Below are 14,908 nucleotides of genomic sequence, written 5' to 3'. Positions count from 1 at the left end.
CTTGTTTCTGTGTCATTGTTGCGGTAGATGTGAGGTGTTATCTTAGTCACACTGTGGCCCTCTCTCCCTCTCTCTCTGACACGGTCTGGGTTTGAAGCTGAAAGGAGGTATGTATGTCAAACTGCTGTGGTCTGGTTTGCTCATCTTTTTAAATCAAGGCTTTCTGATGAGCTTTACCAACTCACTGTTTAGAAACTAGAAGACAACAAGAAGGCAGAGATAGTCTGTGGGATGTAATGCTAGCTTAGAACAAATTAATACATCAAGTATAGCAATGTCAACTACAATTTTTAGCCTACAAGTTTTAGCTAGCTGTTGTCTAAAGTTAGCTTGTATGAATCAACATGCTCATACAAGCTAAACTCAGTTCCTAGCTGGTTTAATGCTAGCACAAACAAGTACCTTAGTTATAGTAATACTATCCTACAAGTATTAGCTAGCTGCTTTCTAAAGTGCTCATACAACTAAAAATGTTTCTAGGTTATGTTTGTTTTATGTGGACCCCAGGAAGAGTAGCTGCTGCGTTAGTGGCAGCTAATGGGGATCTGAATAAAATTATATTCCTAGCTAATGTAATGCTAGCTTAGAACAAACAAGTACTTCAGATATTTTAATGTTAACTACAATGTATAGCCTACAAGTGTTAGCTAGCTGCAGTCTCAAGTTAGCTTGTATGAATCAAAGGGTTCATACAACCAAAATTATATTCCAAAACTAGCTAATGTAATGCTAGCTTAGAACAAACACGTATTTTAGTTATAGTAATGTTAACTACAAGGCAGTTTGAAAAAAGTGTTGGCTAGTTGTTGTCTAAAGTTAGCTTGTATGAATCAAAGTGCTCATACAACCAAAATTATATTCCTAAACTAGCTAATGTACTGCTAGCTTAGAACAAATACATACTTTAAGTATAGCAATGTCATCTACAATGTATAGCCTACAAGTGTTAGCTAGCTGTTGTCTAAAGTTAGCTTGTATGAATCAAAGTGCTCCTACAACCAAAATTATATTCCTAAGCTAGCTAATGTACTGCTAGCTTAGAACAAATACATACTTTAAGTATAGCAATGTCATCTACAATGTATAGCCTACAAGTGTTAGCTAGCTGTTGTCTAAAGTTAGCTTGTATGAATCAAAGTGCTCATACAACCAAAATTATATTCCTAAGCTAGCTAATGTACTGCTAGCTTAGAACAAATACATACTTTAAGTATAGCAATGTCATCTACAATGTATAGCCTACAAGTGTTAGCTAGCTGGTGTCTAAAGATAGCTTGAATGTATCAAAGTGCTCACACAAGCTAAATTAACTTCCTAGCTAATGTGATGCTAGCTTAGAACAAACAAGGCCTTAAGTTATGGTAATGTTATCTACAAGGTAGTATACAAGTATTAGCTAGCTGGTGTCTTAAGTTAGCTTGAATGAATCAACGGGCTCATACAAGCTAAATAAATTCCTAGCTAATGTAATGCTAGCTTAGAACAAAAAAGTACTTGAACTATAGCAATGTTGTCTACGAGGCCGTCTACAAGTTTTAGCTAGCTGGTGACTAAAGTTAGCTTGTATGAATCAAAGTGCGTATATTAGCTATACTTGATTCCTAGCTAGTTTAATGCTAGCTTAGAACAAATTAGTGCTTAAAGTAGCCTATAGCAATGTCTTCTACAATGTATAACCTACAAGTGTTAGCTAGCTGCTGTCTAAAGTTAGCTTGTATGAATCAAATGTTGACTAGCTAAGAATGAAAGTGTATATTATTGTGTGGTACTTTTACACATTAAAACAGAACAAGGAAGATTTGTAGCTAACATAGTGTTAGCTTAGGAAAAAACTAAAAACAAACCAGCTAACAGGGTGTTAGCTAGCATAATATCATGGAATTGTTTGAATGCTAGCATCAGCTGTTGTCTAAGTGTGTGACATTTATTTATTTGCTAGTCAGGCAGCCCCTTAGAAGACCTCACCCTGTTTCTGTGAACAAATAAAGGCATTTATAAATGCCTGAATGTCACCTGCACTGAGTGCTGCTGCTGCTGCTGCTGCTAATCCACTTGATCCTACCTCACAGCTAAAGTCAGCTGACATCATTTAGAACCTAAGATATAAGTCACACCTTTGATACCTCACCTGTAATGACCTGTGCTTGAAACCAGATAACACTGCTGGAGGGGTCAGGCTGATTAGTGGGGCGGCCAGCTCTCCATGAAGGTGGGAGCTTAACCCGGGGGATTTAGAAGACTCTTTTCTTTTCTAAGTCTGAAACACAACAGATTTATTGTTCTGTGTAAACGCTTCACAGAATTGAAAGATAATAATCTCTTTATAGAAAGCGGGGCAAAGGTTTTCCTCAAGTGCATGCTTCACATTTCAGCATGTTGGCATGGACAGTAACACCACCTGAACTTCAACTAAGGACGGTCACACTTTGCTTTACTTTCCTCTTTGTAAAAGAGTAGATGATTCCAAAGGAGAGGAGCTCCTGAAGGCTTTACCTCCCATACTACTTTTAGAGACTTTATGTCACAACCAGGCCTGTGTTATAGGAGTGTAAAGTTCAAGAGGGGTAACAGGGCACTATGAGCTCTTTCAGATCAGATGGTGTCTGAGTAATTCGTAAAAATGTTGCCCACACCCATCAATGACGGTATTTAAACGAGCACAGCATCATCCTGACAGGGTGTAGGTTACCTTTTAGCCCATGAGCTATCACCCAGGGCTACTTTAGCAGATCATGAATGCTGTTAATGGATATTGTTGGTTTTACAGCTGTGATTAATGGTCGTAATCTGCAGGGAACATTTAATGGCAGGGATTTGCTGTGGCTCAGAGTTTACACCAGGACAGATACTGATATTATGAAGCAAATCAGGCATAAAAGTGACACTGAATGAGCTCGATTTTCAGAGGCAGTTACAGGAAATACGGCCTTTTGCCCTCTTCTTTGGAGCCAAAGCAGGAACAACACAAAGAACACCCGCTTTGGTACATGTAAAACACCTTTTTCCTGGTACTTTCAACTTGGCTTCTTTAAAGAGCAGGAACTCTTCCTCCTTTAGGTCAGATGCAGAGACTGTAATGCAGCCACACCAGTTACAGCGCTGTTAAAGGATGAGGTCTAAAGATAAAGCGCCCGGGTTCAGACAGTTTATCGCTAAAAAAATGCTGATAGAGAGAGCAAGAGGCTCCGGCATTGCACAGCACTCTGTTAATGTTTCACAGATATATCTGCAGCCCTGATGAGCCCCTCTCAGAAACGGATCTCAGGGAAGTAATTCAGGACCAAAGTCCAGCCGTCGTCGCCCTACAAAGCCACCCAACAGCAAGCCTGAACATGGAGCGCTCGATTCAGTCTTCACTGTTACTCCTCTCTGATTCACGGTGAACTCAAGAGGGAATAACAGAGGACAAATCTGCTTTAATATACCTCTAATTTTCTGTAATATATTTTCCTTTACATTAATATTTAAGTTTCACTCCCAACATCTTAAAACATTTTAACATATCTAGACTTTCTGGTTTGCTAAACAGACTCCTTTCTATAACTTTGAAACATTGTCTTAACTCTCCTGTAATGTTCATTTCTTAGGGACAGCAATAATGTTCCTGGGTCAACCTGACCCGGGGCATATTTAATGATTCAAAAGTGTCAGAACCCAAAAAAATCCCAATTCAGATTTTTAAAATGTGATTATTAACTCCATTACTAAGCATTTAAATCAATATTTAGAGCATTGGTGTTCTTTAACTCTCACAGATCATGGTTCAATGAGGATAACTCTCTCATTTTTCATGAAAATTCATGTTAAAACCTTATTTTTATGTACATTGGAAAGTGATCAGGGTGAAATATGTAACACAGTTGCAAAGAAACATTTAGTATTTGACACTTCGGACCCCTTTTGGCCTCCACTTTGACTGCAGGGTCAAATTGACCCACGAACACTATCTAATTAGCGTTGTTCACGCTAATTAAGCCAAGCAGAAGTTTCATAGCCAAAAAAATACTAAAATTTTTTTTTGGGGGGGGGGGATTTTTGAACTTTAAAATGGGTCAATTTGACCCGCAACATAACAGGAGGGTTAAATACTTGATTCTGATTGGTCCAAGCCCCATACCAATCGTGATTAATTATCAACAGTAAAAGCAATACAACGTAAAAGAAGTTCAATCAGAGCTTTGACTTTTATGTATTCATACTTGTACCTTTGGGGTTTAAGTGTGCCCCCCATGTACAGACCATAGACTGTATAAATAATGGACGTAGTATCCGTGATGTCACCCATCTGTTCCTGAGCGCTGTTTTGAAGCCAATCGGCGGCGGCAGCCATATTGGAAATGCGGAACTCAATCAGGCAGAATGTGACGTAAAGGGGCGGAGTTTGAGCCTCTTAGCCAACAGCTATGTGTTCCCGTTCAGGAGTCCAGTCAGTCATGTCCTTATTTGGGCAAAAACTTGTAATCTTAATATCTTCTGAACCGTCACGTTAGAAAAAAATCCACCCCCCGTACAGTGTGTGCCATTAGAGAGATCAGCTTCGTAGAGCCAAGCCGTTTTTTGAACCAGGCTGTAAACATGTTTATTAATGCTGCAAAGATCGTCTTTTTCCCATTCATGTCTATGTGGTTTCCGGTGTTTCTGCAGCCAGCCTCAAGCGGATTCTTGATGTATTGCAGTTTATAACACTTCCGCATGGGCTCCATCGTTTGAGACCAGAGGTTGACGCTTGGTACAGAGGCTTTAGTCTTCGTCGCAGCGGCCACTGGATGAACTCCCGGCCATGACCCTCTGCTCTATGTCATCTCCCACTCTCTACTCCCCACGTTTCCTGTCTCTCTTCAGCTGTCCTCTCTAATAAAAGTTAAAAAATGACCCAAAAATGACGACATAAATAACTAAGGAGTAATATATTCCTTTGATGGAAATATCTGTAAATGTTGTCTGTAGGTTTAACAGTCAGAGGGACATTTTTCCATCAGTGACCTCTAATAAACTCTGACTCCATTGAGAGTCCCTGATGTCACCAAATCCAAAAAAGGTCCCACCTGTCCGATGACTCACAGGATGGCCAAAAATCTGACTTTTGTTCCAGGAAGCAGATTCTCTAACTTATTTAGATCATGCAAGTAGCAAACCAGAAAAATCTTGTATCATAGGCCACATACAAAAGACATACTCATGTGTTATTCCCAGCACAGACACCTCAGGAAACCTTCCTCCCTCTCAAAGACCTCTATAGAGGGACTTTGAGGGCAGTTAAGGTGAAAACAGACAAGGCATGTCAGATGTGTCCTCAGTTATACATTTGTCCTCTGGTAACTGCTTCTATACGCACATATAGAGCAGACACAGAGGGACAGTGTGAGCCGTGGTCACGCTGAGAAGCCTCCAGGTGTCCGGCTGTAAGAATATCTGACCCCTGAGAGGAGCAGCCTGATTAGTCCCACCATAAACAGCCTCAGTCTCCACACTTAAAGGGAAATAAGACGACCTGGTCACATGCTGCTGAGCGCATCACACCATGTGGCTGGAGCTGCAGAAGTGTGCTCACTGTAAATACTCAGACTGTTAATCAATAATCGAGGCCATTATCCTGACTAAGCGACTCTCCCTGCTGCAATATGTGGTGTCTGGAAGATACGAGGGCCCAGAGTCTATCTAATAACAATCCCTTAAACTGAAGATAGGTGACTGAAGGGGCCTTGAACTCAAAGAGACACATGAAAACCTGATATAGCTCAGAGCAACAGTTCTTAGAAACTCAGGAAGACGTGCTGACATTGCATGGAGTGTGCTTGACACAACTTGCGCCAAAATTGCACTTCTTCTCTGAGTCATAACTCAGTCAATTTTTGACGTACAATCAAGACACAAATATTCCTAAATTGGGGATTTCTTACCCTTTCTGTGAATGTCAGTATCATTGATGTCTTTTAAAAAGAAGCACCTATAAGTCTAGTTAAGTCTAGCTTCAGAACTTGCCTGAGAATTTTCAGGTTTTAAAGTTTTCCTCAGTATTAAAGTAAATTGAAAAAGGAACTTTCTATCACCAATTCAGGATACTTTCCATGAATGTAGTTTCTAAAAGACAAAGATAAAATACAATCCTAACCTGCAGCCCACAGCTAACACCATGACTGAATGGAAACTCTAATTTCCAAAGTCTTAATTGCATGAATGTTTATTTATGCTCACAGGTGATCCAAGAAATGTCTGCAAGCTTCATTTGTCAGTGAAAGTGTGTTAATGTTATGACAGCAAATCTCATTCTGTGGGATGTTATGAGGTTATTTATTAACAATGTAATGGCTTAATGCAAAATTCAAAGTTTAGCAATAGCTGTGCATGAACTAATTAGAGGCTGAGTCCAGTCTGGTTGACTTACTTTGGATTGATATTAAAAACTCAGAAGAGACAAGATACAACTCTCCGCTTTACAGCATCTTACAGCAAGCTTTGTAAACCACCCAGTTCTACATGTTTCACATGAGATATATCTACATTTTTCTTCTGTCTGCTGCCCGGGTCTTACGTGACAAAGCTCTGTGGGAAAAAAGTTTATCTAACTTTGCCCTCTCTGCACCGATCAGGGTTTTGGAACACTGGAAACAGAATCTAACCTGACCACGCCCTCCAAGATGTGAGATTAGATTATTTGAGTGTTTTAGTTATTGAAGAGGAAAGGGATCAGGGGTTTGATACATGAGGGGAGGTAGATTGTTTTCATTAAGCACTTCAAAAAACAAGTCCAGACGTCCAGCATAAAGACGACCTTTTGAGAACGAAATACTATAGCGTGCCTTATTTTTGGTGAAAAAAGCGACATACTACAGCATGGGGTCATGTTATGATGGGTCATAACTTGGCTCTGACTCTTCTGTCTTTTCACCATCAAGGACTTCCTGGAGCTGGATGAGGTCACCAAAGGGAGAGCAGCACTGCCACAGGAAGAGAAGAAGGACGCCTTAGTGGAGATCCAGGACTTGACCTGCTACTGGGACAAGGTCTGGTACCATGTTGTGCTCGCTGGCACACAGCTCTAGTAACACCCTCATGTCAACTTACAATCTAAAAAGAACAAACATAACAAACATAACAAACTTTGTTCCTTCAGTTGACAATGTGGCACATATGAAACTTGATTTCCAAATGGCAAGAAAACAGGTCCCACAAGTTGTCTTAAAATGACACATGTTCTGATCTGAGGCATGATCTTCAACAAAAATAAACAACTTGAACCTTTAGTGATGACACCAGAGGGCTGTTGATTTACAAATTGCACTTGAAGAAGATATAATGGATATTGCATTATGAAAACAATGCATACTGCACAGTAAAAACAATATAATGCATTGTAAATAATAAATGTTGCACAGTAAAATATCTTACACTAACTCAAAAAACATGGCACTAAAAAAAATTGCATTGTAGCTGAACATTATGCATATTCCACTGTTATTGTACATATTGCACGGTAAAAACAATTTAATGCATTGTTTATTATTAACATTGCACAGCAAAATATCATGCACCTTCAAAACAATTTGCACTAGTAGAAAAATATCATGTATATTGCACTATGGAAAAAAATTAATATTGCACCATAAAATCAATACAATGCATCGCAAATAGTTAGTATTGCACAGTAAACTATCATGCACCTGCAAAAAGAATTGCACCACAGTAACAATACATTGTATTTGTAGACAAATATAATGAATATTGCAATGTAAAAAAAAATATATTGCACCATAGAAAACAACATTAAACATCATTATTGCACCAGTAGACACATATAATGTGAATTGCACTTTAAAAAATCTATATTGCACAGTAAAAAAAATGCTTTTGTTGCTCTCTCTTAACTCAACAGGAAACAAGACAAATGGGTAAAATAATAAAAAACAGTCATAAAAAAAAAATACTTGAAAGTGAATAAAATCAATATAGTTTAATTAATAACATAAGGGTAGAAAGCAAAATTAAACATCTGTTTAAGTTAGAAAGATCAAATAAATACAAGATATAAACACATAGGATAAATAACTGAACATTTACAGGACACTCTTTGGTTCATAACACCCCCTGTCTGAGTTAGATGTCTGCACTCCATCAGATAAGATAAAACATATATATTTAATGTTAAGAAGAGAGAGTCCTGAGATTCAGATGACCACTGCTTTAAGCCCTTAAGATTTCTGGACTAAGTGGAATGTAAATCTATAAAGCTATCTCAGGAGATAGTGCTCATGGCGATTATCTAATTGCTAATGTGTAATATGGGTCTCTTAATAATTAACGAGGCAGGGTCCACCCAGCTGCGATGACATCAGCCCGGATTAGCAGACGTGTGTGTGGAGTGAAGTCAAAGTGTCGGCCACACCGTAAATCTTTAGACTCCATTACAGCTGAAGTCATTCCTTTCACAGGCCGCTCTGTCGAGAACAAAAGAATCTCTGAAGGGTGAGATTTTTATTTTGCAGTGAGAGATTTCAGAGTCTGCTGGAGACGATTTCTCTTTTGAGGTGTTTTTCCTCCTCACTTGTTAGAGCTTGTCGCCCCTTCAAAGCTGCACCAAAGGCGATGAAGAATGAATTACTCTCAGTCCTCATGGTCACAAATCCTCCCTAAATGTGTCTGAGGCTGCTGAATTCTAAGACGCTGTACTTTCAGGTATCATGTACGGAAGAGGATGAGGGCCAACTGAGAAATTCTTCTATATTCCAATTTATAGCAGCAAAAGTGAGCATGCCAGCAAGTTTGACGCTGTAGCTGCTAATGCAAATCTTGTTAGCATCCAGCTGTACGCTCAAAGCAAAGTCATCAGCATGGCTGTTAATTCTCACTTACACAAGACATAACTAACAGGACACATTTCAGACACTGAATTCAACACAATGTGAAGCTTTGTTTATGAGATCATGTTGATATGACTCATAAGTACAGAGGAGGATTAGGGCCACCCGAGAAATACACATTTTTGAATTTTTGAGAAAGAAAACTTGTTTTCTTGTAAATATGTGACTTTCTTTATATGTTTTATTTAAAATATATATTTTCTGGGGCTTTTTCGCTTTTATTGTATAGGACAGCTGAAGAGAGACAGGGATTGTGGGGAGTAGAGAGAGGGGGAGGACATGCAGGAGATGGTCACGTCCGGGAATCAAACCGGCGACCCCTGCGACAAGGACTGACGCCTCTGTATGTGGGGCGCTTAGACCGCTAGGCCACCAGCGCCCCTCAACAGATATGTTAGACTAAAGTTTGCCCCCTTTGCAGTGTGCATGAATACAGAAATAAGCCATATAAACCAAAACTATTTTTTAAATTCTGCTGTAAAGTTGAGCGTTTTAGCATGGGACCTGATGGGGATCCCTTGGCTTCTGCAGCCAGCCTCAAGTGGACACTTGTGGAACTGCAGTTTTTTTTGCACCTCCGCATTGGCTTCATATCTTAACACCAAATGTCGCTGCTTGGTTTTTTCTCACTAGGCCACCAGCGCCCCAAATGTATGACTTTGTAAACATGAAAAATTTCTAGTTTGATTTCTCACAGCTTTACGTTTTTTAAAAACTCGAAAATCTTTACGTTTTTTCTGAAAAATCTACGACTTTATAAACTCGAAAAATTCAAGTTTGATTTCTCATAGATTTAGGTCTTTGAAAACTTGCTATTTTTGATTTATTTCTCAAAAATCTACAACTTTATAACCTCAGAAAATTTGAGTTTTTTCTCCAAAATGTACAACTTTCTAAATTCACAAATTTAGAGATTTCTTTCTCTAGAAGCCCTAATCCTATTCTGTAATTATGAGAGTCATATCAACATGATCTCATAAACAAAAGCTTCACAATGTGTTGAATAAAGTGTATGAAATGTGTCCTGTTAGTTATGTCTTGTGTAAGTGAGAATAGCATGCTCACTTTTGCTGCTATAAATTTGAATATAGAAGAATACGGTGAATATCTAGGACACACTTTGTGCAAGGTAAGAGTCAGGGGATTAGGAAGGACTATATCTTCTGCAGATTCTTATTATTCTGTATTAAATAATGTAAATAAATCAATAAGACAGCTGAGAAGTTTCCCTCAAAACAAACAGCACATATCAGGATATCAGGAGTGTCAGCTGGTTCATCCTCAGAGGACTGTGACTGTCCCTGAGATGAATTCATCATCGCCAGATTTCCTCAGAGTCCCTAATAGCCAGCGTTCTCCCAGCATCCAACAGAATGATACATTTCTCTCACGACCAGAGAGAACAAATCTGAACCTCGTCTCTCCGGCTCCGCGCTCCCGACCTCTTCAGTCAAGATGATGGAGATTCTCATTGTGTTGTAACCTCACTTAACCAGCAGAGATAAACCGGAGGAGAGCGAGAGGCACAGCACGGTGCCCTTGAACGAGACATGTAGGCCACAAACTGTTCCTTGGAGGCCGGCGTCAGAGAGCTGCGGTTTGTGCAGTTTCATAAAGGAAATGTGAACAAGGAGAGTGAGAGAGACAAAGCTGCTCACTATTAGCTTTAAGATTCTCCTCTACAATCTGTGATCTGGTGTGAAGCAGAGATCTCTGACTTTCTTTGATTCTGTTTCTTTCAGCATTTTTATCTCATTTACTGCCCTTTGTAACCATGTTCATTTTATTTTTGTATTTATTGCTAAGCCTTTTGTATCTTTCTTCAACAAAGTGATGTGAATCATTAAACAATAATGTATAGGTGCATGTTTACTGTGATGTTGCATCATGTCATGCATCACCTATACCATCACAGATGCTGGCTTTTGAGCAATGCGCTGATAACAAGCCGGGTGGTCCCTCCCTCCTCTTGAGAGCGGAGGACACAGGGTCCATGATTTTCCAAAAAGAACGTCAAATTTTTATTTATTTTTTTAGACCAAAGGATAGTTTTCCACTTCAACTCAGTCCATCTTAAATTGGCTGCGGTTCGTTGATAGGTCACTGATGTGTCTGCATAATGTTTATGGAACCTGCTGCATTTGTGGATGCAGCGACAAACTGTTAATTAATATGTTTTTAACATGCAGGCCTGCTAGTTGTACCTAAAATCTCTAAAAGTAGTATGGGAGGTAGAACCTTCAGTTATCAGGCCCCTCTCCTTTGGAATCATCTACCAGTCAGTGTCAGGGAGGCAGACACCCTCTCTACTTTTAAGAGTAGGCTTCAAACTTTCCTTTTTGATAAAGGTTAGAGCTGGATCAGGCTTGGACCAGGTCTTAGTTATACTGCTATAGGCCTACACTGCCAGGGGAACTGGCGCACTGACACACTGGGATCCTTTCCCACCCCCCTTCCCCCCATCACTTACTTTAACTCTTCCTGTCCCATTAAAGTTACTAAACATAGACCTTTCTGGAGTCCCTGAGCTCCCTTGTCTCGTAGGTTCCTCTGAGCTGCCGTAGACGTCCTCCTGCTGCGGATGTTCTGGACTCCAGCGGCAACAGCTCCTACTACTCGTCTCATCACTATCACCTCTCTCTCTTACTCTCCTCTATCCCTCTTTCAAGACCCAACTCGGTCTCAGCAGATGTGTGTCTAACATGAGTCTGGTCCTGCTCGAGGTTTCTGCCTGTTAAAAGGAAGTTTTTCCTCGCCACTGTAACTTGCTAAATGCTGTGAGGTGCAATGCTCATGATGGATTAAGGTGGGGTCAGACTGAGTCTTACCCTGTCTTGAAGTTGGGTCTCTGTTCATAATTTGACATAGAGTGGTCTAGACCTCCTATGTTTGTAAAAGCGTCTTGAGATAAAGTTTGTTGTGATTTGGCGCTTTATAAATAAAGATTGATTGACTGATTGTTTTTTATTTGTGAGAGGATCTGTAATAATTAAATCATTTATTGTAATTTTTTACTCGTTTTCATGTTGATTTAAGCTTCTCTTTTTTTTACTCTTTCTATTAAAGTCACTGTGAGGTGTTTTCATGTTGTGTTGATTCTGGTGACCCCATTGGAGGAAATCTGTAGTGCATTACTGGGATGAAGACTGCATTTCCCATGAGCACCATCACCAAATATCCTACAGTTGTGGCTCTTACCAAAGTGTGCATTTAGATCTGCTTTTTAAAACTACTTCTCTTTTTTCAGACCACTTTCAGCAGGATGCAGAGTGATGAGGTCATGTTTGATTTGCTGAAACGTAATAACTAAACTCTGATTTATTACAAAAGGTGAGCAGATGTTCTGGTTTAATGTCACTGATTGACACCAGCTGTGGGAGAATATCCCAATCCCAATAAGGACTGATTACAGGTGAAACCTGTGGATCAGAATCCAAACTAAAACTCTTTTATCTCATTTAAAACTCTAGATCCGTAACAACTCGTACGTCTGCTCGTGCTGCGTGAGAATAAAGGCTCTACTTTTTGTGAAAACCGATCAGACTGCAACCTTTTTTTATATTTTAATTCAACTGATTTATTTACTAAGATTCAAACAAAGGCAAAAAGCAGCTGGATAGAAAAGTATTCTCTTTTAAAATCAGAGCTAAACTCTTTCAGGACTTAGTTTAACTCAAATAAAAAGTACCAAATGTGGATCAGGAGCTTCAGTAAAGTGAGTCTGCAGAGAGAGGCAGATAAAACCTGTCACAGTTTTTTAAAAAACGCCTGACACGTCTCAAAAACGGACACCTCACTGGAATGACAGCTGATCAAATCTATGTTTAGCAATCACAACACAGATGGGGATTTATAAACATTTGAAATGTCAAAGGGCACGGAGGAGCTGACCTCTGGGTTTGAGTGCCCCGGGGATTCATTGTGATGCTAATCCAGTTTTATCCAGTCGGACCCTAAAATAAACCCAGCGCTCTGAAGAATGAGCCGTAATCCCCGTCACCGAGCCCGTGTGCTCCTGTTCTGAGCCGGGATGTTATGTCACGGCCAGAGCTGCGGCTAAAACCATCATCAAATGAGAGCGGATGAGGAATATATACGAGCAGGTACAACAGATATCATAAAAGGATTTCCAGAGATGATTTGAAACGTTTCTCATAACATACAAACAAAACAAAGACGTGCCAGTTGGACAGTTGGAGTGAACGTTTACACAACCCGAGCTGGAGGGGACAAACCTCTGTGTGTGATTTACAGGGAGAGTTCAACATTTTGGATTCATGCTTGTTCCCATTTTGTTCACAGGATTAGACGAGAAGATTAACACCACTTTCATGTCTGTGCAGTAAATATGATGCTGCAGCCAGTGGCATGGTTTAGCTTGGCTTAGCATGAAGACTGGAGGCCAGATAGCAACATTATTAAGGGAGTTTACCTTCAAATAACAGCTTTTAAATCATTTCAAGTTTGGTGCACTGACTTGGAATAGAGTGAAGAATGGCTCACCTTTTATACCCTTGATGCAACTTTAATTGTGCTTTTTTGTTCCTGCAAGAAGAGCGACAAATGTTATAGTTAGTTGTTCTTTCTGCAGAGACCATCACCAGTGGAAAAGCTGATGGAAAAACCCATGGCAAAAGTATGGATTGTACTCTGAAACTTCAGTCACACTTTTCACCACTTATTGGAAAACTTGGCAGACCAGACATTCAAGATTGTCAGGGATGGTTCCCCCAAGTTTGGTGTTTGAGTCCCAACAAATATGATAAAAAATTCAAGATTTCAATATTTAAATGATAGCGGTCCCCATATGGAAAATCCTGACTCAACCTTACTTTAGGTCGACCTAGAAAGAGGCATAAAAGAGGAGCTGAGGCAGCCATCATTGGTCCAATGCGCCCACACTGAAAAAAATGTTGTGTTGAATCTACTAAATTGTATTATGTCAAGTTGTTGCATGAAATACATTTCTCTAAATCCAGATATATTTATTAAAGGCCCTGTGAGGAGTTTTGAACTGGCTGAGAAACAGACTGAAACTGATACAGATGCCTCTTTATGACCTTCAGTAGTCAACAAGACCATCAGCAGCAACACTGACACCTTCTCTGTTGTCATTTTTAATGCCTGAAACCGCCCTGAGGGGGTAGGTGTCAGACCAGCTGATGGACATCTTCAGAAAAAGCCTTTATTTGACTGTTTTCATGGAAAATAATCACATTGCCTGATAAAGTTGACTGTTAAAAGACAACAGGATGAGGCTTTTGTTGACAACAATACTTTTGCATGTTTAGGACAAGAGATAAGAGGTATCACTTTGTCCACAAGGGGGCGCCAGAATCGATACACAACAAAAGTTCCCCACAGCAGCTTTAAGTTAAGTACAATTAACGTTAATAAATATATCTGGATTTAGAGAAATGTATTTCATGCAACAACTTCACATAATGAAATTTAGTAGATTCAACACAACATTTTTTTCAGTGCATTTATGATAGTCTATACCTAACTCTTACTGATAGATGCGTTAGTACAAAAGTTTGCAGTCCGTACAATGGCACAAAGACTATAAATCAAGCCACATAAACCAAAACCAAAAGTCGAGCATTTTAACATGGGACCTGATGGGGATTCCTTGGCTTCTGCAGCCAGCCTCTAGTGGACACTTGAGGAACTGCAGTTTTTTGCACATCCGCATTGGCTTCATAACTTAAAGCCAAAGGTCGGCGCTTGGTTCTGTCTCACTCACTGTTATCTAACCCAGTATAAAAACATAAACAATGCACCACACTCTGATTGGTGTGGATGTCAATCAGTCAACCATCAAGATTCCTACAGGTAACATAAGCTAAGCTAATCAACAGCTAGCTGTAAGATAAGATAAGATAAGATACTCCTTTATTCATCCCACCACAGGGAAATTCATGGAGTTACAGCAGCAAACAAAAAGGTGTACAGAACAAGAATTCCAACAAGAATATATAGAGAAAAAAAATGTCCATTAGAGACGACAGCTTGGTCATAATTCTCCTGTCAGCCACCACCTCTACAGG

General features: G+C 39.6%; 1 long non-coding RNA gene across 1 annotated transcript; it reads left to right on the top strand.

Annotated features, from left to right (window-relative positions):
* Positions 1–3: 3 nt before the first annotated feature.
* LOC117830952 lies at positions 4–7,244 on the top strand. The gene is made up of 2 exons (XR_004634871.1): positions 4–107; positions 6,897–7,244. It is a non-coding gene; the product is annotated as an uncharacterized LOC117830952 (long non-coding RNA).
* Positions 7,245–14,908: the final 7,664 nt, after the last annotated feature.

This window comes from Notolabrus celidotus, chromosome 19 (assembly GCF_009762535.1).
Source record: "Notolabrus celidotus isolate fNotCel1 chromosome 19, fNotCel1.pri, whole genome shotgun sequence".
Taxonomy (NCBI): domain Eukaryota; kingdom Metazoa; phylum Chordata; class Actinopteri; order Labriformes; family Labridae; genus Notolabrus; species Notolabrus celidotus.
Note: the sequence above shows the minus strand (reverse complement) of the source record. Positions and strands in the feature narration are given on the sequence as shown.